The 27205-nt window shown below is 38.8% G+C and overlaps 1 protein-coding gene and 1 long non-coding RNA gene across 7 annotated transcripts in view; one reads left to right on the top strand and one right to left on the bottom strand.

Annotated features, from left to right (window-relative positions):
• loaf (low-density lipoprotein receptor domain containing lost and found) overlaps positions 1–27205 on the bottom strand; it is a 195988-nt gene that overhangs the window by 91968 nt on the left and 76815 nt on the right. The window contains exon 1 of one of the 4 annotated variants that reach the window (XM_022058511.2): positions 5237–5467. The exons of the other annotated variants lie outside the window; for them this stretch is intronic. The gene's annotated coding sequence lies outside the window, so the exon portion shown is untranslated. Of the gene's footprint in view, positions 1–5236; positions 5468–27205 lie in introns of those variants that run through there. 4 annotated transcript variants of the gene reach the window in all.
• LOC110827137 (uncharacterized) lies at positions 7647–25535 on the top strand. 3 transcript variants are annotated; one of them, XR_002542227.2, is made up of 4 exons: positions 7647–7920; positions 9832–9995; positions 10938–11097; positions 25072–25535. It is a non-coding gene; the product is annotated as an uncharacterized LOC110827137 (long non-coding RNA). The 3 variants fall into 3 exon arrangements; XR_002542229.2 differs by lacking the exon at positions 25072–25535 and adding an exon at positions 12237–12402; XR_002542228.2 differs by lacking the exons at positions 10938–11097; positions 25072–25535 and adding an exon at positions 10661–10813 and having other exon boundaries at positions 7652–7920.

The raw sequence follows: 27205 nt of genomic DNA, 5'->3' as shown, positions 1-27205 counted from the left end.
CCCATCATTCAACGCCACAGCGCTGAGCCACTAACAACGTCGGCATATAAACCACAAATGAAGACAGGGTGTCACAACCCAGAAGACCACAATCGACGTGGTTAATTGTTCATCAGTTTCTCGGTTCATTTAGCGGGAACTAATTTGCTTACGCGATGAGAATAATAAATAAGAATTATAATAATAAGCTTTAAAGCGGTCGTGGTTCATATCAAAGTACTATCCCGAACTCGTGTACAGCTGCGAAAAAGTTGGCCAGGACAGCTAATCTTCAGGTCAAGATTCAAACCTGGGATCTCCTGAATATAAAGCAGAATATCTAACTACTGTATACCGCGGTTTAATTCATGTCGACTATGACGATAAATCGTAATGCGAAAGAAATTGAAATCTTCATCCAATAAAAGTTCTGAATAAAACGACGAGGTCTCGAAAGGTGGACTATTCAGTGAGAGGTCTGTTCGTTAAGCGAAATAGCAACTTCGTGGTTTATACACAACGCTACTGAAAGCGTAAAACTGGTAGACTTCAGATGTGTTCAATAACTGGATCCGAAACACGAAGACGGCCGAACAAATTTCGTGAAATTGTGATTCTTTTTGAGACCTAAGGTTCTTTGCGTATTCTCTTTCAGATACATATAAATGTAATCAGTAATCCATACGTTTCTTATTTGAAAGTTGTGGCACTCAGCCCCACGGTAGCTCATAAATTTCAGCTTTATATCTATATATGGCTCTTCAGTTTTGCGTAGAAGTGTGTGAGCGGTAGACTACACAGGACTTCTAAAGAAAAATAACTGCAGAAACAATGCAAGAGTAGAAAGTTTACTCATGAAATAATCCTTTTTTCTCTTTCGTGAATATTTTATGCTCGGAGAGCAATAGTCATTTTATTTGCATTTTCTCCTAAAACAGTATTACATATTAAAATATTCCATAACCAGGGAAATGAACAATTTTTATTTTCGCCTTCGTGCAGTTTTGTACATAAAGGAACGCGTATACAAACACCCTTCGGCAGTTCCGTATTCCAGTGCAACGTTTTAACTGGACTCAAGACAGCTTAATTTCTGGAAGAAACGTCTATTGCTCACAGGCACTAAAATGCCGTGTATTAAAACAAATTATACTCAATTTATAAAGCAAGATACCTGTATCTTTTATTTTGTATAGGCGTGGAACTTCGTGTCTCGCCCTGAGGAAAGAATTCAGACTGAAGGTGTTTGAGAACAGGGGTGCTGAGGAGGAAATTTGGGTCTAAAACAAGAAACTTATAGAAGTATAGGAAAATATTTATAATGAAGGGTCCCAGCCCGCATGCGCGTCGTAGAATTCCAATATACGCTCTAACTTCAAGCAGCGTGTTAACTGGCCACAGACTCCATGAATGACTATGGAAGAGTTTTTTTCTCCTTCGATGCAGTAATTGTGTTGGAAGTTACGTTAAGTAAGGTTTCAGGTTCTCACGGAGACGGGTATAGAGATGGCTATCTCTTAGAAACTGACCGACGTTTCATACGTGCTTATTGCCGCTATCATCATGGCGCTGGGTTTCGTATGATTCTTAGAGCAAACAGCGATTATTTCTTTAAACAACATTAACCAACCGATCTCTGCGATTAAGCGTTGTGTTTCCTCTGTGGTAAGACCTGAATCTTTAAATATTATTTACATAGTATTCGGCTACAAATGCTTATCACCATAACATAGAAATTATAGCTGTAAAAATTCGCATTTTTCTGTATCAGACCGACGAACAGTACACTACGAAGAATAGATATATTATATTTGTCGTGAAAAAGTTCTAAAACATCTTTATTCCCTTATCTTCCTGAAACAACCATATTTTCTGCAACTTTATTCAAACGTTAAAATAAACATAAAACAAAACATAAGTTAGGTTCCATTTAGACGGGTAACATTTTATAACAATTCTTATCCAGAAATCCCTCAAGTAACATCGTCAGATTCCATATTATTTTTTTATGTAGGCCGAATGTTTCTCTCTTCCCTTACGTAACTTCACTGCAACCCAAAACTGAACGATATGAAACTTTCCCGTTCTCCGTGAAAAGCGAACATGGCCACCAATAACCACCAAAGACCCATTCCCCGAACTCAATTCCCTCTCATTCTCTTTTCCTATATACCTCATGCTTTACTCTTTACCACTTATCGAGTGTCATCTGTTTCCCTCAGGCTAATAGCTCTGCTCTGCTACTAACTGATGGCAGGAACAGAGAGAGACTCCGTGGAAGCAGACGGATAGAAGCACGGGCTACGACCCACAAATCATAGTAACTTCCGCTTCTGGGAGAAGCAAAGTTGGGGGGTGGGGGGGGGGGGCTACAAGAACTGAGGCTTACTGTACTCGTTGGCTACAAAATATCGACGATAATATTTGGAAAACGGGGCTGGGGCTGGGGCTGGTGGTCGACAGGGGTACGAAGTGAAATATATGTTCTGGAAATGAGAACAGGCACAGAGTATCCATCTTAAAGACAACTTAAGCGCTGAGTTAGGGTACACACATTAAGGCACAAAACAACTACTAACAGGAGTACAACTGTATTACTCCACGTAACTAGTCCTGTCGTGAACATAAGAACATTTATTTCCCACCTTTTTCAGCTAAATGTTACACCTACGATGTGTTTTTTATCTTGAACATCCATACCTGTTTTGGGGCCCACCCAGTCTCCTATCCGTTGGCTGCTGGGATCTTTCCTTGGGAATAAACAGGCAAAGACGTGCAGCTGTCACCCACCTCTATCTAATGCTCAGGTTAAAATGTATGAATGGTACTAAAGACAACATTACCTTCAAAGTACGATCAAATTATATACTTCATACGTTGTTATTCCAATATTTCAGTGGGAAAAATCATATTCCACTTCGTATTAAACCGAATCTTGGAAATTCTAACAAATAGTATGGTTTGGAAGATGTTAAATACGCTAACTGTATTTTTAAGAAATAGATGCTTCATATGAATGTGCTGTTAAAGTTGTTGATTTCATATAGTGTAGAATGAGATGCAAAGATGATAACGAAACTGTATAAAGGTTAAATATCACGATATTCATCCCAAGTGAAAGCATAAAATCACTAAAAGCCTGCCAGGACACCCAATTATCTGGAAGGGATTCAAACGCTGCAAACAGGCCTGCAAGTCAGTCAGACGTGTTACGCTGAGCTAACGGATCGATAAGCCGCCTTTCTATTGTTTTAGTTAGTTTCCTCGTATGTGACACGACCAAGTTCACAGGAGAATTTTCAGCTCGTACTTGCGTAACACACACACTATAATTTTGATCCCCACTGTAATTTATTTTCCCATTTCATTACGTATATTTATCTTGAAGAAATCTTCATACTCAACGCTGTGAAAACCTCAAATCTTACATATATTTATCTAATTTCCACACTTATTTTCTGTCCCTCAGATGCATTCCTTCCACGGCCCCAAGAAACGTTTCGTCTTTTTAGTCTTAGCCATTTACAAATGGCAATCATCCTTAGCTAAAATAAATCATAATTGTCTTAAGACATATCATAAACCGTGCGTATAAGCTAAATTCAAACACTATATCAGTTAAATACCAACTAATACCAATGCAACACACACGCGGTTAAATTCAGAGACCATAATTTCCTCAATCAACCTTCAGTTCCTTTAACATTTTACAAACCAACTTATTTTAAACATAATTTAAAGATTTATCTTCGTTTTATATTTGCGTGCTAACGTGCCATTTCCGACTTTTTATAAACCAAAAATATTCAAAACTATAAGATAAAAATTGTATTTAATTGGCACCGACATTTAAGAAACGAATCCATAGCTTAAAAAATCTAACCCTATGAAAAAGAGTCACTGAAAACCTAATTGTCCCTCAGATAACCATGAAATTCTCCGTCTTTTATGATAAATGACAATGTATTACCATGTTCACAATTGTCCATCATTAATCCGTGTCCTGAGCAGGATGAAACGCTGCCCTGTTCCCTTAAAATCGATTTTAATATCTTCCTTCCACATACGCTTAGAGAAATCTGTAAGTTGAAACTTATAACATAGTTACACACATACATGTGACGTGAACTTCGTTAAACACCCATAAAACTACTTACTAATAAATTTAGGTTACTTGGTTCAACTTTGTCATGGTTATAACTTACGTTAATAATAAATGAATGTATTACATAAGCTAACACTACCTACACACAGAGGTCCTATTTGTAAGACCCACAAAACTGTTCTTAGGACTTCTGTCAGTGGCTGTACCTGTGGATACTCTGGTAAACAAGAGAGCTGCTGGATTACAAAGGTCTGTCCTCCCTCGCTCTTGAGATCCTCCGACCACAAAATTACCCTCCGCACATAAATCCACGCATATAAATTTATTTACTTATGTAATAATCACCGTGCACCAGCAAATTTTACGCAGTTAAGTATCTGAAGTCACAACCGAGTGCTTATCACTCCTGTTTCGAATTCCGGAAGTCCTGGTTTCAAATCTCGGCCCGACGACCGGCTATTATGATTGCGATTCCTTGAGGCTTTCCACACTCCCTCCCAATCCAAGGACAGTGCCTTAAAATAGGCCACGACCGCTTAATTCACTGTACTTTCCAACTCATCATTCTTTACAGTACTATCATTCGACGCTCTTATCTGAGCTGTGGACAGCGCCATTAATAAACAAGACACATGTGTAATTAAATCAAATACACTCGAAGCGTAGAGTCTTAAGACTTTTTGAGTGTGTGCTTCACAGTAACTGGTACCTGGGTTTCATCGCCCTGATGACGGAGGCAGTATGACCTCTGAAACGTTGGTAAACATCTACCAGACTACACAGCGCAACAACCCAGAAGACAGAAATCTTCATCGCCCTGATGACGGAGGCAGTATGACCTCTGAAACGTTGGTAAACATCTACCAGACTACACAGCGCAACAACCCAGAAGACAGAAATCTTCATACTCATCGCCCTGATGACGGAGGCAGTATGACCTCTGAAACGTTGGTAAACATCTACCAGACTACACAGCGCAACAACCCAGAAGACAGAAATCTTCATCGCCCTAATGACGGAGGCAGTATGACCTCTGAAACGTTGGTTAACATCGACCAGACTACACAGCGCAACAACCCAGAAGACAGAAATCTTCAAGATCTATAAATCACTATTTAATTGGAACTGAAGAAAAAATTACTCTTTTCTTACCATTTTTCAATTTTCCTTTTCTTTCGGTTCGCTTCTATTCTTCTCCGTAACTAACTGATTAACTCGACGGAGCACAGTTCTTCCTGAGAAGCTGGTAGTCACTCAGCTGGTAAATTCCCCGTTTCTGGGTGTTCCTTACGCTTTCGTGTAAGCGAAAAACAATTTCCGGGCCTTCCCACGTCATTCAGGCACGTCTTTTTTCACACTGTAACAATTCTAACCTTCTATCACATCGTTACAACAATTACATTTTATCAAATTGTTGTAAATGTGGTCTTGAATACCATTACTGCCTTTGCAAGACAAAACTTAGCAAACTTAGGCAAGATTGGAAGATAATATTAAAAATGATTCATAAACAAATATGGTGTGAGAGTGTTTGATTAGATTCATCCGGCTCAAGAAAATCCAACACAGGAAGGTAAATTGAGTTCAAAGAAACAAATATCTCATAGCCAGTTTATAATTCTTTACTTCAACTCATAATCACATAGTTCACAGGCCAAAGCACGTCTCGTGTGTAAGAGTGTGTTAAATTACAAAATTCTTGTGGGATGCAACTATTAAGAATCATGAAAAATAATCATCCATATTTTGCCGATACATTTCACGAAGGAATCCGCATATGAAACGAAACCATTCTGGCTTTCTCGCCTATAATATGTGAGCCTTATTATTCAGCTTCTGAACTGGTTGCTTAGCCTTTGCCCTTACAAAGGCAAAGGCATTCCTACAAGAACAGCTCTGATCCCCTCCAACTCTCGCCACAAAATACTACAGCAGTAGTGCACACCTCCCCTACTTTCAGGGAACATTGGCTGCAACAACCACAAGTAGCTTTGCCTCAAACTCGTTCTCTTGTCCCCAAGAGTCTTCGCACACATAAATCTTCACCACTTCCTCTTTTAACTCCTCACTCCTCGTTTTCTATATCGAACTCCTGCTTTCTAGTTCATTTGTTGTAAATATTATTTCCCCATCCCACTGCTTACTATTCCTCCTGCATAAAATCATCACTTCCCATTTCATGCTGTAGCTGTAGATACGTTTCATTTTCCCGCTTCATATTCGCTAAGTGAATTTACTAACCAAACATAACCAACCAGCCCGACGTAACGAGTAGTTCGCCACAGATCAAACCATCGAAGATGTTACTGAATACCTACACCCATTTATTTGACAACCTGGCACTCTTCCCTTATGACGGAGTGAGTGTTTGGGCGGGAACATTTCTGTACGAGTCTCATCGCATATATTTTTACCAACATGTTTCTCCGATATGTGACATCCAAAGTGGCTATTTTTCATCTTCAGAAGGTGCTAATTATTTCCCACTTCTGAACGTCAATATTTCCTTTGGAAAAATACTTGTAATATGCTTACCCATTAATATTTAAATAAATTATAATTTATGAATATAAAATATGTGCCCTATTCGAAATTAAGACTTTAACATAAAACAAATACAGAAACATAAAATTTTCATTAATAATAATCCAATAACGTTTTACTAAAATGTCATAATCACTTCATTTTCTCAGTAGATTTAGAAACAAATTTTCAGAACTTTTTTTTGACGTAAATACGTCTATGAGGAAGGGTCATTCGGCAAAAAAGTGTTATGAAAAAGGGAAACGAAAGTGTAACTTCATTGTTATGTTACCTAGGAAACGTCAACCTTCATTGTTATGTTACCTAGGGAACGTCATCTGTTTACTAGGTAACAACAATGGTTACCTAGGAAACGTCATCTGTTTATCAACAAATAAACAACAATGGTTACCTACGAAACAGATGGTTTATCAACAAATCGACAATAATTGTTACCTAAGGAACATCTATTTACTCGGCAAATTTGTTACCTAGGAAACGTCATCTGTTTACTCGATATTGTTGTTACCTATAAAACATTTCATTTCATTACATTATATTACCTTACCTTACCTTACCTTACCTTACCTTACCTTACCTTACATTACATTTCATTTCATTACATTACATTCAGCTACCACAGATCCATCTTAAGCGTAACTAATTCAAGTTGATTAAGCAATGTCTTAATCAAACTTATCTCAATTGTGAAGCATGTATAAAGGAAATATTTAGAATAAAGCCAATATATAAACTTCCTTTCCGTATAGACGTATTTACGTCAAATTCTCCGGAACCGTGGCTCCACTGACAAATTTTTTTGCGCAGAATTCATAAACGAACGCTACCAAATTGTTTTCAATTAGACAACTAAATTATTACATGCCTTAATATTTCAAACAGCGGGGTTCAACCTGGGAAAGTTTTTGAAAACGTAAATATGTCTCCAGTCTTTATTTTTGCACCACGCAAGGAAATTTACAGCTCAGCAGAGGTAAAACTCCATGCATTCTTAACCTAGACCGCTTTACTGCCGAGGAAAAAACCCCGGTATCTTTTGGATAGACAGCTGAGTTGCAGCCGGGGACAGACCGAACACGGTGGAGGTCTCTGCTTCTGCCAGGAATCAAACCCCTGCCGTTCAACCCGTAGACGAGTCATTATACTGAATGAGCTATGCCGTGTCCTGAGGCAGTTTCTGTTAGTCTAATAAACACTCCATCCATTTATGGCGCTATGTGAATATTACGTTTGACACCATCCGTTGTCTGATGCAGTCCGTATCAGATATTCAAGGCATTTCGGGAGTTCAGGTAAGCGATGTTATTTCATAAAGGTATCTACCATTATCTCCTCAGTATAATATTAAAGGCGACGATTGGAATCGAAACCGGGATCTATTACTCTATTAGCTAGACCACTAGAACCATCCTGGCAACAACGTTTGTTAAGAGGAAGTGTATAAATGTATTCAGAATTTTTTTTCAATACTAAGATATTTATGCTCCATCAATTCATGTCACGCGACTGAAATTACTGTGTAAACCACATTCAATATTATAATACTTGGTTCTGCCAATATTTAAGAAAGTTTATTCTCTCCGGATCTTTCGGAGGGTATTATAAATAGGTGGAAGATTTTGAAATGATTGTAAAAAAGAAGCCATTGAAAGAATAAAGTAAGCAGTTCTTTTCTTAAAGGATCAAAGTGATGGATTGGAGACGTGAGGGGAATAAAATGAATCTGCTGGAAACTAAGAGAAGTGGTTCGAGCAAGGAGTAAAAATAGTATATGCCTGTCTAAAAGGAAAGAGCAGTTTTGAATTTTACGTCTAAAACCATATCATCAGAAATGAAGTTGTAACGGCGAAATGATCACCAAGACACGTAAAGATGCTCTTCAAAAGATAGCTTCTGGCTCTGCATACAGAATGGACACTACATTTGATCGCCATTATCGGTGTACTATCTTTTTATTGCACACACGTAGACATTTTGAAAAGTATATTCCAAGGGGTACGGAGCCTCCATGATAGACTAAAAGCAGACTGACATTTTCTGGGAAACTCCGTTCGAATATTCTGCTACTTCGCCAAATTAAATTGAAACTCATGCCAATGATACTACCAATAAATGTTACGTCGTTAATTATTAGTGCACATTGATAACTGCTGTCTAAGTATGAAGGTGGTTGTCATCAGCCACGTTGTTCCCTGACGATGGAGGCAGTAAACACCTCCTAAATGTCGGTCAATTTCTAACAGACTACGTGCCGCAACATCCCAGAAAACAACTATCTTCTACTACTCGCCGTGAGAACCTGAAACCTCACAGTAAATAAGTAATTTTCTTTCCGCCAGTAACTCTCAGACACTGCACATATTGGATCAATTAAGAATTTGTTCTACTCCTTACAGACCTAGACACTCGCAGTGTTGCAATAAGAACGTCATGTTTAATTTCACATCCTTTTCAGCAACAACAAATCCCTCTCAAATATGTTGTAGAAAAATTTTCCTGACACAAAAGACAAAAACAAAACATTACAGGAACAAAAACAAGCATATGCAATTTGAAGACGACTATTCATATTTAAAAATTTAGTCCGTACCGCACAGAAATTACAACGATCAATTGGTTAACGCTGTTTAAAGAAATAATCGCTGTATACTCTAAGAAAGATAATAAAACCTGTAAATGTATTTCGTAAGCAAAATGCATAGTTACCTAATGTTAAAACAGACGGTATTTGCCACTCGGTAATGAAGGGATTTTAGCACTGTGCCATGAGGACGTGTATTGAGTGTAAGTAGGCTAGTTATGCGAATTCTTAACGTCGACAGTCGATGGCGTACGAATTGTTAGCTTCACGCACCGAGGATAGAGCCTCTCGTATCCAGTAGACAAGAAAACAGATGGCCTGGATGCAGTAGCAAAAGAAAAATTCCTTCTCATGTCGAGATTCTAACCCCGGACGCCCAGCCCTTCACACCCTAATCACTGCACTGAGTTATCCCGACTTCCGAAACGTATTTCAAATTATCCATGCTATAAACTGTCACTTCACAAACTCATCCTTCTAACAGATATCTTTACTGTCTTTGGTGATCTGTAGCTTCTGTCCTTTTGCGTTTAAGATATTCAGTTACCACTGCGTCTCCTTTCTCGTCGGTACATACACAATTTCAACTTAAACTCGTATTATGTATCTTCTGCTTCAACAGTCGCTCAAACTTACTTTACTAGACCGGAAGCTATGTGCTTTAAAATGTCACGTGTTCTGTTGTCAACTGTGATGAAACTATGACGTCAGTTACATAGCCTCACTGACCAGGAGTGTAAATCCTTTCTACCGCCGGAGGGAAGTATAAAATGAACGGATGATGGGGTAAGTTTGTAACAGAAGATCACAGAAAGCAAGTAACAACCCACAATGTAAAATCCAGAGAGACTATGAAGTTCGTTCGGGATAATACCTTAAATAAAGTCATTACAGACCGTTATTCACCACCAATCCTATCATTCAACTTCATCATCTGAGTATCTGAAATCGTCGTTAAATAAATCATGAATAAACAGAAAATACAAATTTGTTGAATGAAATAAGAGTAATCTGACGTGGGCGGTCTTTGCTAAGTGTTCGGGGACCAGGTATGGTTTCGGTCCCTTGTCGATAAAGTAATAAAAAAAACTGCTTTGTCATTTTTCAATAAAATGAATGTGAGAATAAAAGCAATTCTGCGCACAGAACGAATATAGTCAGCTGTTATAGGTCTCTTCGGATTTTATAAATAGTCAGCTACAATAAATCTCTCCTCTTTCGGGTGAACCGGTAGGTTACCAATACGAAATTAATTTCACGTTTTAAACAGATACGTGAGTTCATATCTAGTTCCTTAAAAAGGAGACAATTGCTTCTTTTTGGTAAAGAATTCTCGTCCTTATTTTTGAACACATTTTGTAGCCTGTGAACTCACAGATCCCAGCGTCGTATCTAGAAACAGAAAACGCTATTTAGAAGCTGAAGTATTTAACCTATGAATCTTTCCCTAGATTCATTTAGAAATACATCATAGTCCACATTGTGCGGCCTAAACGACGCAGAAGGACGGTCGGATAATCGAAAATGTCAGAAAATACAGAAGAAGAAAAAATCATTTTTCGTTCCTATTAAATTACGAAGAAAATATAATCAAATCAACAAAGTCTTATAAACAATTGTATTAAAAATTATGTAAATTTGTGAATGAAAGAGTTTATTTTTTTAAGAAATGAGTAATTTACATTTGGTTCTGAGCCTCCTTCCTTTTCTTTGCCGGCACCTGAACAGTAGGAAGTCTGTAGCAACTGAGTACATAAAATGTAGAAGGTGCGTGGTGAGGGTGTGATTCATTCTGCTACATCCTTGGTTGACTGTTGAAAAAAAGAAAGATTCCAAAATGACACGTCGACGAAGATCGGATAATCGGGACTCCACTGTACGATTTTGGGTAAGGTTAAATAAAAAACACTGTTGTGGTGGTTAATTGTAACCTTCCAAAGGATTAGGCATTTCACTTATTAAACAAAAAGATGAAATGCACATACTAAATTTTAGTAGGAAATCTCAAAGCAAAAGACCACTTGGCAAACACAGAAGTATATTCACAGATAATATTACAACGAATGTTAAAGATAATTGATAAGAGGGTGTGTGGACTTTTGTGGCTTTGAATGGGTACCAGTGGCAGACTCTTATGTGTACGGTAATAATTCTTCGGATTCCACAAGAAGCAAACAATTTGCTGACAAGACGTACAACTTACAGCTTCTAAATAAGTAATTCGCTCCATAGACTTACATATCATAACATATTTTACTGAAATAATTACCTTAATACAAAACATATATGCCTTTTTAAGACATCAGTACGAATATTGATAATTCGATATTTTAAGGGCAATAAGCCAATTCCATATAGCTCATGTGGACGAGAAGAAAATATAAAACCAAATAAAATGTGCACCTGCTTCGAGCAAAATTACTTAAAGATATGTTACGGCGTTAAACAACTTCGATCCTTTTCCTTGAAAGAGACGATTATCGGAAGAATATAATGATAGGCTCCTGGTTCTATTCGACACAAAGCAAGAGAAGCATGGTGCAATAACACAAAGATAAGGACGAGTGATATTGACATTCAATTAGAACACAGATGCTCCCGCGTATTTCTACCGCAACTTCTATCCCTCTGTCGTATTACAACTGCCACTAACAAGCAAGAAATTGTTCTGGATTCCCATGCAACCATGGCGATCGCTAGCTCAGCTTACAGTATTCTTGTGCATTTGGCCTCTAGAGAATTAGTAGACTAACATGTTGGAAATAACAAAGATACAGCAGGATTTTATGTTTTCATTACGGTCAGTACGAAGACGGCTTGTTCTGTGCTATTGCGCCGTGTAGCCTGGTAGAAGTTTGCCGACGTTTCAGAGAGGCCCACTTGGGAGACAGATTTACATGGGAGGATGTTATTAATATGGATACTGATTAATATAATTGAGCAGAATTCAAATGGCCCAAGAAATAGTAATTTCGGCCTCTTGTGTGCATGTTCTGTTTCCAAAAATGTGAATGATTTCTTGAACAGCTAATCGACTGCTGGCTTCTCAAGGACTCTGCACCAGGAAACGAAATTAAATCAAGAAACAAAAATCCGACTCGTGTCATAAAGCGATATATTTTCTAGAGTACGAGTTAACAGAAGAATCGTGATTAAAGAATTGCAAGGTTTGGACTAAATAACTATTGGTAATTTCATTCTTTTATTATTTTAACTTACGTCCATGTTTACATTACAAATTTTCAATGACGAAATTTCTCGCCTTGACCTATATTAAATGTAACAACTAAATTAGTGAGGTCAAACAACTTTACAGAGTTTGCGACTCCATTAAATCGCCTGCAGTAACTGATCGCGATTAGATTGCTTTATTGTTTAGACGGCAGTCAGCCACTTGCTGTAATTGACCATTCCGTAACGTAGCAACTCAGGCACGTTTAGTCTATACAGGGTGATTCAAAAGGTTAGAGCCAAACTGAAGGAGCGTATAGAGGGACTCGGAGAGAACAACTTCCGAATAGGAATCCATGCCCTCCGAAGTTATCCTGAGTCAGTCGAGGCCATTGAAGGTAGGGAAGTCTGATAACACACCGCTGAAATAATTTGGTTTTTAAGATTGCTAATGTAATCTTTGTACATTAATAAACAAATTAAGCTAGTAGGAGAATAGCAAAGTAAGATTATTTCAGCGGTATGTTATCAGACTTCCCTACCTTCAACAGCCTCGACTGACTCAGGATAACTTCGGAGGACACGGATTCCTATTCGAAAGTTGTTCTCTCCGAGTCCCTCTATACGCTCCTTCAGTTTGGCCCTAACTTTTTGAATCACTCTGTATATCTCAACAAGGAGAAAGCTTTGCGAAGGTACAAGGAAACAAACACGCCCTATTTACAAAGGCAAAAATCGAATATTTAAGAAGAGATAAAACGCGTTTTATCTTTTGCATATATCAATGCTTGTGGTCTTCATTTATAGCAATTATAGGCGTTCATCTGCTTTTTATAGTCTCTGATGCCCACCTAGCCTCTTGTCCAATGGGTACTGGGGTCCTGAGTTCTGCTGACCACTCACCCCCTTCTAGTGCCGAAGTGAAGAATGGATAAGAGCTATACTTCCCCCCCCCCCGACCCAAAGCACCAACATGGCGTGTAGCGGGACACCATTTTTTACCATTCCACATACTTCTCAACCACTGAGAATCAGGACCAACCAAATTTGATACGTAAGGGTGTGTCTCCTACTTTACGCAAGAAAATCTACAACTGTGTGACAGCGAAACATTTAGGAAAATATTTGAACCTGTCTCATATCAATTCGTGCAGGTGAACTCCAGAAGGTTATATGAGCTGAGCACGTAGCTAGATCGGGAGAGAAGAAATGCATACAGAATCTGGCGGGGAAATGTCCACTTGGATTACCGAGACAGTGATAGTAATTTGCTATTACGAATTCTGGAATTATTCACTGAAAAATACTACTGTATAGTTATTAAGTGAACATGGTAGCTAAGGTTTAAATGTATAGGTAAGCCTGTAGTAAACTGGAAAGCGCACAGAAGATAGCTCAGCAGACCGTGTCTGCTACAGGAGCATGTTCAATACAACTAGAGTAGCGATGGAATTTATTATAATATTGTACGAACCCAGAAACATCACGGAAAATATACAAGCGTAGGCTATTTCCTCGATTTTAAGACGCTTCTTTTTTAAATTTATATTTTATGAAATCGGGGTGCGTCTTACATTTTATGGCGTCTAAGAATCGACACAGGGTCTTTCTTCCTGAAACCCTATTACTAAACCAAGGGTTTGTCTTACAGTTCATGGCGTCTTAAAATCGAGGAAATATGGTATTTAATGTCACTTAATTTATGATTCACGCAGATAACAGAATGTACCATTCATTTACTCTCACACAAAATTCTGCACTTTTGAGACAGAGAAGATTGCTCCATTTGAACACACTATTGTTTTATTAGTCATTCCTACAGCACGATGCTACACAGATGCGTTCCTACATGATTATGGGTAGGAATTAAGGGTTTATAAGGTTCAGATATACATGAATCGGCAGAAATTGGACGAGAAGTTACTGGATCGGTTCACGTTATCGGCAATGCAGTTGGTGGTATAAGTGTGATATTTCTTTAGATAAGAAAAGGACGCATACGCGCTTTCCCGCTGTCAGATTGCTGAATTTCAAAGCTTTAAAAGTGGTATCGATCTAACTATATATGAGACCAGAAGTGGCATCTGAAAAATCGTAATTTAAGCATCAGAAGGTTCGACATCACTAATACCACAGCCCGCCATTGGGAACAGCCTGATAAAGCTTTATCTACCACCCACCCTAAAAATTTACCTTCGCCAAATCCATCTTAATATTATCCTCCCATCTCATTTTCGGTCTTGCAAGTACACGCTTTCTAGAAGGATTTCTCGCCAAATTCTACGCTCATTTCATATCTATATCAGCTTACCCACAAGCGAAGCCCGTCGCAGGTAACCTATATTCCATACGCATTTTCCACTCCTCTCACATCTCCTATCGTCACCTTTCCGCCCCCCTTTCTATCGTATCTTTTACATCGTCCTCTCCTCACTCACATATTAATTCCCCATCTCTTCCTTATCTCCGTCTCCTCGTCCCTCCTCACTTTTCCCAGAGTCCGCATCGCTCATTTCATTTCTTACATCTCCCCACGTCGTCTAAAACAAATTCCTGAATATTCCACATTTCTCACCATTAAGCGACTTCACAAACTCACATTAAGTAGTATTAAGCTTTTACACACGCTTAATCGCAAATTATTCTTCGCATCCGTGCACAGAACATGCTGCAACCCAGCGTCATTACTGAGTACTTTTTATATCAGCCTATTATATCAGTCTATTCATAACAGGCTGTATAGTCGGCTGCTATTTCCCGAAGCATTTTCCAAAAGATCCGCTCCCATTTCCTCTGTGAGAACAAGAAACAAAACATGCAATGAAAGTAGACATGCATCAAACTCGCTTTACGTAATACAGATAACACATTTCGGAAATTACTTTCGCTCTCTTCAGGTAATTAATTTATGTTACAGAGACATCATTTTGTTCAGATTATCGGTATTCCGGCAACTTGTGACCCTCGGAATGCATATGCCGTCTCTAATTATATTTTGTGATTGATTTTAAAATATTATCTTATTTATGCGGCATAACATCTTTACCCTCCGGTCTCAATTATTTTATGTGGCCGAGTAATTCCATAATAAACCATCGCATCCCTTTGACTGTTGCTGGAAATGGATTCACGCACTCCTGAACCCAAGATAACATACTCGTACTCAGTTATTTGTCATCAAACTTTCCTTGTGGAGGTCTTGAACTTGTTAATAATACAAATTTATAACACACATATTCCAATTTTTTTTCACTTATATGTCCATAAGCACTTCGAACTATGCAACTTTGTATTCAGGCAGAAGTGGTATAAGTATGTTATGAATCGTTTTATTCTAAATTACAACAAACAAATTAAATTTTCTTCTCATATAGGCGTATGTATTCGCACAGAAGCCAAAGAAACCGGATAAAAAATGTAGGATTTGAGGTTTTCACAGTGGCGAGTCTAAAGTTTGCTGTCTTCTGGGTTATTGCGCCATGTGTTCTGGTAGATTTCCACCAACGTTTCAGAGGTCATACTGCCTCCGTCATCAGGGCGATTCATCGGCAACACGACCTCTGAAACGTTGGTGGAAATCTACCAGACTACACGGCGCAATAACCCAGAAGACAGAAATCTTCGGATAAAAAATACTCGTGAAAGCTACTATCAATCATCGCCTATCACACGCGAATATACGGAGGAAATTTGTAACGCCTGACACCTTGTGTGCAAAAGTTTCACCTGGAGACTACGTTTTACCATTAAGCTTTTTGTTACAAATGTTTACCCAAGAATCAGAGAGCCTTAGTCTGCCACCACCAGCGCGGCAGTCGCATCCAAAGATATGCCTCTAAGATTCTTCACAGGTTTTTGACTGTGTGGCATAGCTACTTCTGATTCAATACCAGTGCCGCCTGGTTTGAAAGTGGACACTGATTCACTCTCAACGAGGAGGACGTATTCGGGAGGAACGCAGTTCGATTAACGACAAAGTTACCAGATTTCCGTTTGTCCTGCCTGAGAGTCTCGTGGCTTTTTTCAGTATCTCCATGTAAATGCTACGAATATACTTCAAAGGCCCACGGCCGGCTCCTTCCGAATGTTTACATATCATTCCCAACCTTATATTTTAATAAATCTAAGACCGATATAAACAATTTTAGACGTATATAACAGAGCTACTATAATATGTAATTTTAATGTCAGTGCTTTACAAGATTTTAACAAACTCAGAGAGTGGAAATGTGTTTGCTTTCGCAGCGATGTGAAACTGGGGTCCGTGCTATGTAATGTTGTAACAGGACCGTAATAACCATGATTTGTTTCATGTCGTTTTTAAACTCGGTTTAACAATGCTATGGAATGACCAGGGGGAATTTTACCCCCCTACCACTCTGTTTTATCAAACACTACATCCTCGCAAAAGAACAATTAATACCCCTCCAGCCTTTGAAAATCACCCAAACACTCTTGTTCTAACACTGCCCTCTGCCACACTCATTCATCTCCCTTCACAGCCCTTCTGTATTATCACCATCCTTACACTATTTTGTATGACTGAATATGGACGTGACTGAGGGACAAATTTACGGCTTTAAATACCTCTCTCTCTTTGTTCGTTGTAGTTCAGTGTTCTGGGACACATTAGACGTTAACTGTATGTGCCAATTAACATACCTCGTCACCATTGTTTCGTCCACACAAATATCACGCCTGCAACTGCATCATCATGGTCTCCTGGATGAAAATCCATTCACACGCGGGTCTTTTTCTATTGTAGTCTGGTCAGTTATTGTTCATGAGACGCGGTGAAAATGCATTTTAGGATAAATATGTCATTTTACTGTTTCTGGCGTCAGTTTCAGGAAACGTCTTGAAATCCGGGGTGCTGCAAACACAAGTGTGGCACTCCGCTGAGTTCTGTTTTATTTTAATTACGCTGCAATTTCACCACGTGTAGCATGCTCAGTGTTCCACAAACCAAACTCCGCCTGGATATGCCCATATCAGGTAACAGGCTTATAACATTGCTTGTTCCACTCCATTTCTTACTTCCTTCCTACACGCCTTTGTTTACTTCTCCCTTCGTGGTTCTTTCTTCTTGGCTTTCTTTCTTATCCCCTCCCTTTTCGTACATTTCTTTCTCCCTTCCTGTCTTTTGTCTTATTTTCTGTCATTTTTCCCTTCCATTTCGTCATCCCTTCCTCCATTTGTACAATATTTCCTTTCTTTCATCATACCTTCCCTTTCTGTTTTCCTTTCTCTGTTCCATTCTGCGCTTACTTATTTCGTCCATACAATGTGTTTGTCTTTAGCATTGATGTTCATAATTATAGCTACTGTTCATCACAATAAATTAATGTGTTCTACAGCCAACATTTTACTTCCCTCGATATTACAGATGCTCATTTCTCAGTAAGAAGGGTTTTAATCAAATTAAGTGTACAATGACTTAGGCCCTTCTTAACAAATACAAAAACTACATCCAGTCGCCGTGTTTCCAATTACAGCTTTCCGAATAAAGAGAATTTTCTTTTCGTTCTACAAATTTTCGCTTAACGAACAACTTTCAAGGACCATATCCCGTTGGCAAAACGAGAAGTCAGCATACTTTAAACGAGACTTCTTAACATCTTACTGGAAGCAGTGCAAACTGAAAAATGTCCTGTTGGATGTTTACTTTATTCAAATTAGTCCAGCGAACTTTTTACTACGCTTCAAGAAACTGTTTTACTTAGACTATAGAATTCAAATGACACGAAGTTTGGAACTTTTTCTTCGTCTTCAGTGGCCATTTTTGTTTTCATTTTGTTCCACTGAGCAATAAACAGACGTGCATACACCGCGTTAGTACGATTTCCTTACAATCCAAAGTTACTCCCATTCCGATAAAGGGAACACATTTCCAATGCTGTACAAAACTGATATCATGAGTTCTATTGCATATTATGCAAGCAGCCAGCGACTTATGTTCCTCCAACTCGTGGTTCATTACTTTCTTCTTCTAGCCAGTCGCAGACTCAAGAGCTGAGGAAAGATTTAATTGTTTTTGTGAGACGTGCAAGGTCGATATGTCTGATGATCTCTTCTCAGTGGTATTACTGGGGGATTAATTGGCCGCGATAAGGAAGGTTGGTTACAAACAACTGAACAGCGTTACGTGACGTCACGTACGACCCCGCTCCATTGATATCTTAGGCTGATATCGTAGTGGTGTTCACCGCAACATTTTACTGGCGCAGTCACCAAGTCCTCTACCACAGCCACAACCTTTCAAATTGATTTTTTTTTTGTTTCCAAAAGGATGTTTTCGTGTGTCTCTTTAAGACTTGTAAACAGACAAAACTTGATATGAAGGCAGAACCACTATAGGTCGTCCTGATACCATTTTACATTCAAATTCATACAGAACCCGTTGTGCTTACAAATTGATGATGTCGACTTTAGTGGTGAAATAGCGTTAAGGCCAATCAACACAGAATTTTCAAAATTAGTTTAATAATAAAGCTCTAAAAAAGACAATTCCTGCTAAGGTTTTTTAAAATTATAAACAAATTATTCAAGAGATTAAGTGGGGAAACAACAATTTAAAACAGAGATTTTAAAAATAATCACCAAACAACCAACACATGCAATAAATATCACACAGACAATACAATGCATTCATTGATCAGTTTGTAACAAAACGTCAAGGCCCTATGAATAGATGCTTTCCTGTCAAAAATCGATTTCCCATAAACATCTGAACAAGCAGGTAAGAACGGAGACATTATTTGAAACAAATGTTGATGTATTTCGGTGAAACCTTCATAAAGTGAGTGAGGTCTGTTTGTTGGATTTTCTCGCGTCTTCTGTTTGCAAGATTCTGCACCCCAAAATACCATTATAGGATTTTTGCTCTTTACAGATTTTCAACAACATTTTGCGTCATTAGTTTGTTTTTGCAGGATGTTGAGCAAAATTAAAAGTTTCCGCTACATTCACGTAAAGGTCGAGGCTTCATTATAACATCCCCTGAACCTTCTTCCACAGCTCCTCATCCATTCAGAGACTTCTCCTCAATCCTCAAGGCACCGCCGTCTATAACATGAGCCACATTTCCCCACGCTGTGTTGATACGTCTCGGAGATGATCTTTGGTTTTCCTATATACCTGTCATTTTCCGCATCGACAAGTAGAGTGAATCGGTATCCTGATTGCACTACATTCACCCCACCACTCTTTCACCCCAGAAGCCTATTTATTGAGCGATTTCTATGGAAGTTTTTTTTAGCTAGTCTATAACATGAAGAAACGGCTGAAGGAGGCCTGAAGGGGGTAGCGCGGCGGTCTTTTAAAATTTAAATTGAATTTTCTGAAGCGAAAGGATCCATTATTTCGAAACAAGTCGCAAGATAGCGTGCCAATAGAAAATAGGGAATAGGAGGACGATGGTAAGGGATTTTTAAGGAATGGTACAAGAGCAGTGACTGGAGACAGAGACAAGAGGCAGACGCGAAGAAACGAGACGCTCCTGAAATAAGAGGCCGGTCAGGATTTCCCTTACTTAATAAAAACTATACCACGGCATTGAATCTTGCTTTACTAGGAGCAGTGGAGGCAGAGAGAGAGAAAATGGAGCTTCATAAAGATTTCTTATGCGAAGAAATTGTTTTCCGCTGGTTCTTTTCTGTATAATAAAAATAGTTGAATAGAAAGACAATTTTTTCTCCACGATAGAAAGGACAAGAGTGGCAGCTTTATTGGTGCTATGAAAGGGAATGCTTTCCAGGAGCACTTGCCTTTCAGAAAAAGACCGTCCTCAAACTGTGTGTAGAAGATGGAACGTGAAGCTGGATGGGGGGGGGGGGGGGGGGGGGAAGAGAGACGAAGAAAGGTCATGACTTGATGCATTGAAGAGACATGGGTCTTTAAGCACTCTCTCTTCTCGAACGTACATCACTGCGTGTCGTGCATATGAGATGGTATTGTAAGCTTCGTATACTGCTGTGCAATGGCGGAAGAATGGGAAACCAATTCGTGATGTCGTTGCTTGGCAACTTTTATATGTATTCTGTGGCTAGTGATATTTCGTCCTAAGACGAAGAGATGGGAGTACGTATTGGTTGCACAGTGAAATAGCCTATCAAGTTAGAAAATAAAACCATCCGCGCATTTTAACATCTGTAGACCCAATGAACTTTTTATTTGGCTTACAGATTTCACAATAATGTATAAACAAGTGGAAAATATCCGTTCAAATTACACGAAAAATGGTTTCCTTCATGTAATCATACCTTATTTTCTTCATTCTCTTTCTTTATCATTTTGTATCCCTGTCTCCTTCCATCCCTTCTCTCGTATTCCCCTCCCTCCCCTACACCAAGGTTTCTTTCATCCATATCACAAGCAATTATAAAACCGACCTGATACTAGCAGCAATTGGAAAATTAATATTTTACTATGGAAGATTTGTGGTTTCCACGGCGGTGAGTCTGAAGATGGCTGTCTTCTTGGTTGTTGCGCCGTGTAGTTTGGTAGAAGTTTACCGACGTTTCAGAGGTTCTTCCTGCCACCATCATCGCCCTGACGATGGAGGCAGCAAGGACCTCTAAAACGTTGGAAACTTCTACCAGACTACACGGCGCAACAACCAAGAAGACAGCCATCTTAAAATTTTACTATCTAGCGACATTACTGAGAAATTTTAGGGCTCTGGGAGTGCAAACAAACCCATCCAAAAATATGCATCTTGCTTTTATATATTATATTTAACAGGCTGAACAGCTCAAATTTGTTCATTAGTTTACCGACGTTCAGTGTAACAGATTGCATAAGGCCCAGTAACATAGTATCTCTTTCCAAGTTTCATTATTGATTGCTGTTAGTTGACTCAAATCTTCCCGGAAGAACAGGAGTGCGTGCGTGCGTGCGTGTGTGTGTGTGTGTGTGTGTTAGTTTCCAGCATTCTGGTGAGTCTCTCTTCTCCCATCTTCACGAACTGAAATCACATCAATTTCTCATTATGAAGCTAATATCTGTCTCGAAAACGTTGGAAACGAAATCCGTGCTCTCACGGCTAATCGCCAAAGAAAGCTTCATTCAGAAGCGTCTGTAAAAGTTTTAAATCTTGTAGGCCTATTATCCTGGAGTCTAAAATTCTGGCCGAACGCCCTCTGACTTACTGGCAGGTTACTTCCAAATTCAGTGCCAACTAATGAAATAATTTATGATCATGCGAATGGATAATACTGGACGATGTGAAATATAATTTTATCATTTGTCAATTTAAATTTGTCTCGATTTGTGTCGATAACAACCTAACAGAATTCCCATAAACATGCCACAGCACTGATTTAAACTCCCCTTCGAATGTGATCGTGCTTACGTTGCTTAGATAACACGTAAATCTGCGACACAGTGGGCAACTGTAAATCGCGAACAGGATGCAGTCCGGCTCGCAGCGTAGTTCGTACATTATTACTAATAAGCCCTTTTAATAATCCGAGATCGATTAATAACGCAATGTTTACAGATTTTGATAATCTGCTAATGACAGTGATTCAGCACGTAGCTATAACTGACAACTACTGAACAGGTTCCGAAGTACTTAATTCTAATCGTTGCACCCTCCGGCCCGCGGGCCCCATCTGACAGCTGCGTAAAAATAACTGCGGGTTACGGACCTATAGGAATGTGGGAGGTTAAAAATAAACACTCCACCTACTGTCTGTCCTATATAATACTGTCACAAACGCCTAACCACTACATACACCCTGAAGATAGCAACTGTAATGCTTGCCGAAACGGATAATCTTAAACTTTCCACGCGGTTGATCCCCGAAAGACGGAGTTTCAAATATGTCAATAATCTTGGACGCAACAAGCGGCAGTCATCCAAACACGGAGAACTACGATTACAGAAAAGTTCCTAACCCACTGGAACATCCAGTAGGTTTCAGGCGATCTAATATAACGAAAGCGGGAATCATCGCGTTACAGAAATAAAGGCAACAAACACCACAGCGCAAGGGTTGAGTTACGCGAGTCGTAAATTAGGCCAACAATGCGATAAACACGCACGCAGACAGAAGCGAAGATGACACGATTTCGTTTCCGCCACGAAAGAGGCAAACAGTGACGTAAAGCGTCCCGGTCTAATGATCCCCGGCCTCGCCTCGGTGTTAAGGCAGCTCTTGAAGCTTAGAGTCGCAACATGCACTGCTCGGGATGTGGACTTCTCCGACAGGCAGGCAGAAAGATGTCTGTACTGTGGTAGCGTCAATGCGCCTGGCAAACACGTGAATTTAAGCCAATGATGTTTATAGGGAAACACCGCTGAGCGCTGATTCGAGCGATCGTCAGATCGTACCTCCACTGCAGACATATTTGTTGGGCTAATTTGACTGATCTAAAACTACAAACAAAGAAACGTGCAAACCAAACAAGCTGAAACATTTTGACAGTACCACAGGAACAGGAGGACGAGCAGCGATTTGGGGAACTAACACAAATAATAGTTTCATTTACATTACGCTTCAAACTGCAAAAAATGTTCCACATACAACCGTTTCCAAACTTACCGACTCCACAACTCCCTCATATACTCCGTTCAGTTAACTGAGATTTCAAGTTCTGACAGCGGCGAGTCCGAAGATGGCTATTTCAGGGCTGTTGCGCCGTGTAGTCTTGCAGACGTTTAGCGACGTTTCAGGGGTGCTTGCTGCATCCATCATTATTATTCAACCGCCTAATGATGGAGACAGCACGTACCTCTGAAACGTCGCTAAACGTCTGCAAGACTACACGGCGCAACAGCCCTGAAGACAGCCAGCCATCTTCTGTTCAGTTACATCGCTTTAACTAAACGAAAAAATGTGCTGAAAAAACAGTAAACAGACTATGTAATATATTTCGTTAAATTATGAAAGTATAATTTAAATATTTTTGTTCAGCTTGCGGGAAGTGTTAAAATCCGCTACAACTTATTGGATACAAGCTTTATAAAAAGCAATTCAGAGAGAGATTGAATGCCTGTCTTTTTCACCGCGACTGATAATTTGTTTTATATTTCGTCGAGTAAAAGAGAGATAAATGATAGTCGTCAATATCAGGCACTGAAGAAGTGGAATTTTATGAGCAGCCACATATCGGCAGTGAAGTCAAGGCCTACTCTGTTCTTTAATGCCATTCATGGTTGTGAGAGTGATCCATCTGTCACGCATACTTGTATAATATCACAGCCCTCTGATCGTCAAGTGAACGAATACTGGTTTGCGGTTGACCCTTTTTTTAATACTTCATTGGGTGTTTCAGAAACACACGACTTTTCTTAAACAAATATCAATTAGAGACAAACGCGTTTTAATTAATGGTAGCCTATCATGACAATAAAGATCACATACGTATATTTCAGCAGCTTCGACCAGTGGTGTGACGTAATACAGGGTTACTGGCGGATTACTTAGTAACTAGATCAGTCAGCATCTCAACAACGACAGGTTACAGGCCAAAACGAAGGAAATAATTGCATTATTCATAAATTAGGAACATAAATGTAACTCATAATTTGAGACATAAATCGAAATACCTAATCAGTATCAAATGTGAAACCGTAATGTTCCCGGCAAAAAAATTACATGCAAAAAAGGTAGAGAAATTAAATCTATTTAAATCCCTATATTATTAATATAATCGTAAAAACATAACATTATTATTTTTACAAAATCTGATGCCGTCTGTTGTCAGCATAAACCGAAGGTAATTTCCACCTTGCCATTCAAAAATCTTGTGTTTAAAATTGTTACCAGGTCAAAAATTCCATTACACAAAGTTCTCAGAGAAGTCAAGTGCCCATTCTTCTTCGCAATTTTACAGCAAAACATTCTGCAGGGTTAGAGTTTCAATCTTTTATGGGACACTAAGGTTTATTACTGTGTCCACCGGGCACTGCCATGAACCGATTGAATCTACTCTGCGTCCTTTTAACGTATTTCTATAATATTAATCTTAACATCATTCTCCCATCTGAGAGTAGATAGGTCTCATAAATGGCCTCTCTCTGTGAGGTTTCATAACCGTAAACTAACAATTTTCGATGTACAGCGAAAATTATTAAGGTCCTCAATATGTTATTTTCTCCATCTGATAATGGCTGTGTACACAGAGTAAAAACCATGCCGTCTTTTCTTCCAACACTCTTCAAAGTAAATGGCTCATCCCAGAAACGCCTGAAATAATACGCTGTGCCACAATTTGTCACGTCCAAAAGCGGAAATTCTTTTCTGAGCACTTAACATTGCAGCGACGACCAAACATTGTAGTTAATAATTTTCAATCACTCTGTTTACACATACACATTACTTCAAAAAATTGTTCTGGAGTGTTAAAGCGACATTTTGCGTGAGGCACCGCGTACACTTCATCAAAATACCCCCACTACAACTAATTCCAACAACCAGACATTACCATTGTCATTTACGGTTATGCATGAGTGTTAGTACGATAAATGCATTCATTGTACTCTTTAAAAATAATAGGTTTGAAGTTAACCTGCATCACACTTATTACACACTGAATAATTGGCATCTGTTTGTGATTTAGAGTAATGACAGATTGTTCCCAACTGAAGTGAATTTGTTGAATTTTGAAACTACTTCAGTATGATTAAAATTTTAATGTCATTCAGAGCACCGTAGTAACACCTGAAAAATGTTTTTTATTGCAGGATGAGAGAATATGGGCTCACAAAATCGACTAATCTGCTCATTTTGCCCGCAAAACAGAAATCACGGCGATTCAAACTCCACTTATCGTCTCAAAGTTAAGAAAAACTAAGTTCCTTCTTTTGCATTGAAGAAACAAATATTCCGGCCTGGCTAGACTCAACTGATTCTAAATAACTAAAGCACAGGACACACAGGACAAATCTAAATGCCCCGAGCGGGATTCGAAACAGGAACCTTCAAATGGGCAATTTGTACGGCGCGGCCGTCGAAATCGGCTAGCGTTATATTCATACATGCCTCGAGCAGCATTCGAACCCGAGTTCCTTATATGCATAACATTAATAGCGCAGTCATAATGATTTTATAAATAATTAGAAATTTTACATCTCCACAAATTTTAAAAAAGTTCACCTATATTTAATTACGGAAGAATAAAAACACACACTTATAACAACCTAGAGTTTCCAAGTTTTATCTTCCCCCAGGGCTATAAAAACAAAACGTTTTATGCACTATTGGTTACCTTTGCGTTCTGCATGTCCTTCACATCACTACCTTCTTGACTTCTTAATTTAAAACAGTAAAATTTTAACGAATATTGTAATAACCTACATATGTGGCTTATATTTATATTTAATTGTTAAAATCCTGAAGTCATTCATACAATAATTCTTTCACTTTTTAAATAAATTTAGGAATCCACTTTTCTCTGAAGCACTTACTTTGCAATCCATGCTTACACTATCGGAAAATCAACCTCATTGCCCTACAGCGAACAATACGTCTCTACCGTCCAAATCCCTTAACAGAAACCGATTACGAAACACAATGTGCCTCAGTCACAAAAGTAATTTGCTTGAAAAATGTTGTTTATGATAAAAGAGCTTTTTTTTAGTAACAAACCTACGTTGATCTTTTCGGAGTCTCAACAGAAAATTTCATAGCATGTTTTCTCAGTATCCCAAGAATAACAGGATTAAAGTTTACAAACAGAAAACCTCTCATTAAAAAGGAGTTTAGGGAATCAATAAAAGATCCTAACATGAAAGGTTTCTTATGTCTATGTGATTTCAACCATGTACGCGTATTATATTCATGGCACCGTACGCCTCAGCAGACTAAAAGGAAAATAATAATGAAAGGGCTCAATCGAAAAGCTCAGACGATATTCCGTTAGACAGAAAACGTGAAGGAATTACTAAAATATGGAAATAACAATAAACACAGAGTCACCTCAAAACCAGACACGGCCAAGTCTCTGGAATTTGTAACTGTTAACGGAGCTCAGAAATATCTTTTAGACATGTACGCCTGAGATGGGTCGATCTCCATCCAAGGTCCAGACCACATTATAACGAACAGATAAAATATAAACCGCTATGCTCTTAAATAAATGACACTGTGCAAGAAAGAACTGATGATCTCATCTGTAGAGAATGTTCACCTGTCATTACGCATATGTTAAATCCGCACTAAACCCAACAGAAATCATATCACGGACAGTAATGTGTTCAATACGAATCACAGACATTAGAGCAAATCAATTTTTCTGAATATTACCAACAAAAAAAGCCACATTCCTCGTTCTTGGGTTACTTTAACGTGATTTGTTACTTATTCCTTATAGATTTATATGAAGCTGAAAGAATTCACTTTCTTTAAGAAATTGGTTTGGACCTGAGATGGGTTAAAGTGGTTGGGAATTAAAAGACCTCTTCCATGAGACGAATCAAATAGAAGTTGTGGAGGTTGAAGGTGGAGCGTGTGTAAGATCCGTAGAAGTTTAGGGGCGTGTGCTCTTTTGAGGGTGGAGGTGAGATAAGTTGGCAGTAATGAAGAGTAACTGCTAACTGAACACTGAGGAGTTCTGCAGGTCGTGGCTGCAGAAGAAACGGGCGGACATTGACATAAAGAAAGGCACAGGATAATTCGTCGCATATATCAACGTAAACTTAATGTGGTAGGATACTCTTTATACAGCATTTTGCTCTCCCAGTAACCCGGATAGCACTTTAAAACCAATTAATAAATAAATAAAAATAGAAAATAAAAGTGTTATGTTTTACTTTCTTGGTGCAGAGGTACTTCACACGCTGGAAAGAAAGAGAACCGATGACATAAAATGCATCGTTA

This window comes from Zootermopsis nevadensis, unplaced genomic scaffold, assembly GCF_977971745.1.
Source record: "Zootermopsis nevadensis isolate Lab colony 2312 unplaced genomic scaffold, Znev_1.0 Znev_ptg000021l, whole genome shotgun sequence".
In the NCBI taxonomy this organism is placed as follows: domain Eukaryota; kingdom Metazoa; phylum Arthropoda; class Insecta; order Blattodea; family Termopsidae; genus Zootermopsis; species Zootermopsis nevadensis.
Note: the sequence above shows the minus strand (reverse complement) of the source record. Positions and strands in the feature narration are given on the sequence as shown.